Below are 4,768 nucleotides of genomic sequence, written 5' to 3' on the forward strand. Positions count from 1 at the left end.
AGTACAATAGTGCAGTTAAAGCCATTTCACCTCTTTTTTTCATTCTAGATCTTACTGCAAAGAGGCATAGAATTAGTCTTTTTTCCCCACTGGGTTTTTAAAAAATAATGGGCTAATAACAGATGCTTCTGTTAGTAGTCGCCAACCTGTCATCACGCGTCCCCACAGAAGCCAGTCACTCCAGCTTCACTAGGGACTTTGTGGAACAATTAATACGTTTGAAGAGTGAAGTTCACGTACTCACTAGCCAGTCACCGGAGCTCCTCCCGCTCCCATCCCTGCACTGGAACTTGACGTTATTTGTTGAATGTCCACTTTGTTTTTTGATGGGGTCGTTTCTCAACCAGCAATAGCAGCACTGGGAACTTACTAGAAATGCAAACTTTGAGGCCCTTTGCAGATCTGGAAATTTCTAATCAGAAGCTATGGGAATGCGGCCCAGAAAGCAACCTTAACAAGTTCTCCAGGTGGTTCTGGTGAAGTGTGAGGGCCACAGCCTCAGTACTTAATAAGCAGTAGATGTTCAGTGCAGATCTTAACTTGCGACTCCTTAAACAGCCAAGCTACAATAGGCAGCAGGGGTGTCCAACCTTCTGGTGTCTCTGGGCCACACATTAAATACACAAACACTTAACGAAAACTGATGAACAAGAAAAGGGTTTTAAGCAAAGTTAGGATTTTGTGTTGGCCCACATGCATAGCCATCCTTGGCTGCGTGCGAGCTGTGTGTTGGACACCCCTGCACTAGAGTTTATTTAGGGAATTTTTATTCGGTTGATGATTTGTGCGGTTGTGGTAGAGGCTAGATGATGGACCCCCGGAGAAGCCCGTGTCCCTGAAGTTGTGAATGTCATCTTACGTGGCAGAAGGGACTTGGCAGGTGTGACTATGGTTCTTGACATGGGGTGCTTGTCCTGGTGTGTGCAGGTGAGCCCAAAGGCATCACGAGGATCTTCGTAAGAGGGAGGCAGGGGACCACAGTGAGGTGTGATGACGGATGCTACGCAGCTGGCCTGGAAGGCGGAGGGAGGGGCCGCAGCGAGGGAATGCAGTCGGCCCCTTGGCCTCTCCGTGCTGGACAAGGTGAGGAACGTTTTCTCGCCCGGAGCCTCCAAGAAGAATGCAGCCCTGGCAACGTTTTGATTTTTAGGATTTCTGACTTGTGAAACGGTAAGATAACAAACATTTGTTTTCAAGTCACTGTGTTTGTGGTAACTTGTTACAGCAGCCATAGAAAGCAATACAACAGTATATATTTTCTCTCAGAAAATCTGGACGGTAAACCCACCTGCTTCTAACATTGTGGAAGAACCAGGTGAATATGAAATGTGAATCAGTTTAGCAGGTTGCTTCCCAGGATGATACAGTAGCAGCTCGAGGGAAAATGAGAGGGTGTTTCTGCTGCTGGATGTCAGTTATTTCAGTTTCACTTTCTGAAGACCTGGAGAATTAACTAAAACAAATCTTTGCCTCATCTAGTCCAAACTCTTAAACAGGCCCAGGGAAAAGTAATTCATTGGTGACCATACAGCTAATTAACTCACTTGGCAAGTTATCATCTTGCCCCCTAACAGTTGCTCTGATCTTTTCTGATTGGCTTCACTGGGGGGAAAAAGTGAGTTTTTACGTAAGGCTTCTCAGGAACTTTGTCATTTGCTACATTTTCCCTAGCACTTGGAGAATTTGTCTTTTCTGAGTGTAAACAGAAGAGGCAGCTTCCGTCCTGTTTTCCCCACAACTTTGTCTGTAGCTAAGCCTCCCCTCCCCCTCAAACGAGAACAGACACGTTCATTCTCAAGCAGACAAGGACCTGGGGGCCCGAGAAGGAAGTTCTTCCTCCTGAGATGCCCATAGTCTAGGCAGGAGACAAACTGGGCCTGTGAACAATGCTGTCATTCCTTCGTAGATGAAACACCCCAGATCCCAGAGAGGGTGGGACAGCAGGGAGAGTCACTCGAGGTTTCAGTGTTACTATGTGCAGTGTGGGATGGCAGTGGGGACCCAAGAGGGCAGCGGGCAGAGAACAGGGTGTTGGGGGCGGGGTGAGAAAGGTGACGGGATTGGGAAGTAGATTGGTGGTCCCAATACAAGGGGATGTAAAGCACTGCATAGGGAGTACGGTCAATAATATTGTATATAACTGTACGGTGCCAGATGGGTACCGGAAATACCAGGGGCAATGCTTTGTAAAGTATATGATTGTCTAATCATTATGCTGTACCCCTTAAACTAATACAAAAACAATACTGAATGTAAACTGTAATTAAAAAATAAAACACTATTTAAGGAAAGGGAGCAGCAGAGGGGAAATGATACTCCGAGCAGACCAGGCACATGCAGGCAGAAAGGGAGGACCTCTGCCGGTCTAGGCGCCAGCGATGAGATGTGAGAGACACGTGGGGTGCCTGGGAGAGTGACTGAAAAGACGCAAAAGGGCCCGTACTTTACCTTTTCAGCAAGAGGAAACTGAAAGTGTGTTTATGTTTAAAGAAGGGGTTGGCACGGTCTGCTTTAAAATAATGGTAGCGGCTGGCATTCAGTTCTCATGCAGCCGAGCATTAGTTGCTGCAGCCTGTGTGGAAGGCCCTGTAATTACCCCCACTCAGCAAACTGGGAAGCACAGAGGCTCTGCAACCCAGCTTGGCGTCGCGGCTGGTAAGAATCAGACCCAGGCCAACTGGCCCAAAAGGCAGCGCTGAGGATGGGCTGCAGGAGAAGGCAGCAGGAGGGGGGGGGGCGGGGGGGGGAGCTAGTTAGGATGATGCTTGGAGTCGAAGCCAGTGTTTCTCAAACTTACCATTCGCTGTCTGCCTTTACACAACTTTGCCACATCCAAGAACCACTTTTGACACTTCTTTCAACTGACTCATCTTTTTTTTTTTTTTTTTTTTTAAAGATTTTATTTATTTATCTTTAGAGGGGAAGGGAAGGAGAGAGGGAGAGAAACATCAATGTATGGTTGCCTTTCGTGCATCCCCTGCTGGGAATTGGCCTGCAGGGAACCTGCCTGCAACCCTGGCATGTGCCCTGACTGGGAATCGAACCGTGATTGTCTGGTTCGCAGGCCCGCGCTCAATCCACTGAGCTACGCCAGCCAGGGCCCTGACTCATCTTTTTAAACTTAATCCTAAGGGGAGACCTGAGGATGACAACAAAAATACCCTAACAGGTACAGAAGTTGGGAAAGGTCATGACCCTGGAGACAGGGCTGCATCCTGAGCTGGGGGATGGAGAAGGCGAACCTGTCAAAGCAGGGCAGGCAGAAGTAGGTCTCGGGCTTCGCCTGGAGGGCAGGGAGGTGGGAAGAAGGTAGGTACTGGGAATGCCTTAAGCAAGATGGCAGCTCCCTCTATGGTGGGCAGCTCCCAGGGCAGTGAGTGAGGTCCTAGCCTGGACAAGGAGGTGAGGGGTTTGTCAAAGAGGGAGGCTGGGACTGAAGAAAGGAGCCCTGTGGGCTGAGGGAAGGACCAAGGCCAGGAAGCGGATGGAGGGGTGAAGGCTGCTTGATGGGGAGACCCAGGCTGGGAGCCAAGGGTAGGGTTGGAGATACTGGAGGAGGTTCCAGAGCATTGCAAGGTGGGGAAAGGAGGGGTTTCACAGAGGGTTAAGGAGAGCTCCAGGCGTGAGCCCCGAGGGGCCATTGGGGGCCGAGGAATGGCTGCTGCAGGGTGACATGGGGCACAAGACATGGGGGATGTGGGCTGGGTGCACAGCCCCTCCACGCTGTACTTTGCTGTCTGTCCCGGAGCCTGAATCCTGAGCACAGTAGTGATGATCAGCCTCCCACAAGTGACATGGCCCTGTCCTCTGTGTCACCGGCTCTAGTACCTCCGGTGGCATGCACCACCTTCTGGGAAACACTGATGTGGGCAGGGCAGCATAAAAAGCCTGCCTTAGAGAATGGGACACTTGGAAGCCATCACTAAGTTTCTAGGACATTGGGACCATTATTCCGTTTCACCTTTTTTCATTCTCCTCAGTCCCTGAGCACAAAACTGTGTATAACAGGCACTCAAATATTCAATTACAACAATTAAGTGGTTGAAAAGACATAACTAGAGACGAGGCTGCCAAGACACACACAGCATTCATGAGCTGTAAGGGGAAGGCGTCTGCCAGAACGTCCGCCCTCGGAAGAATGGCTACATTTCCAGGTAGCTGACAGGTGGCATTAGCTCGCTGGTATCTAGAAGTGCCTTGAGGTTTGAGATAGCAAAAAATGATACTGTAGACTGGACTCAATGTCTCAAGATCCATGCCGACCAAACCTCTCCTGTCTGGGTAAATTATGTTCTCCTGAAAAAAACACCTTAGAAATCGTGGCCGACAGATCCTGAGGTGACCTGTGATTCTTACCTTCTGGCAGTCACGCCCTTCTACAATATAAGAGCAGGTGACACCGGTGACTTGCTTCTCCCCAAAACAGTGTGTTGGAGGTGATGCAAAGCCATTCCTGCGACTCCGAAGAAGCAAGCAGCTGTGTTGTGAGCTGCCTGTGGAGAAGGCGAAGTGGCCGGGAATGGCGGGCAGCTTCGCGAGCTGAGAGCAAGAAGCTGAAGTTTTCAGCTCTGTTACTCCAAGGAAAGAAATTTGGCCAACAACCTGACAAGGCTTGGAAGCAGGTTCTTCCCGGTCAAGTTAAGGGAGGTGAGGGCCGACGACACCGGGGCAGTAGCCCCGGGAAGCCCGGAGCAGAGGACCCGGTAAGCTGTCCGCAGACCTGATCTACAGAAATGGTGCAATAAAAGTAATACATGTGGGTTTTTTT

Source organism: Artibeus jamaicensis, unplaced genomic scaffold (genome assembly GCF_021234435.1).
Source record: "Artibeus jamaicensis isolate MK-2021 breed Jamaican fruit bat unplaced genomic scaffold, CSHL_Jam_final contig_444, whole genome shotgun sequence".
Taxonomy (NCBI): domain Eukaryota; kingdom Metazoa; phylum Chordata; class Mammalia; order Chiroptera; family Phyllostomidae; genus Artibeus; species Artibeus jamaicensis.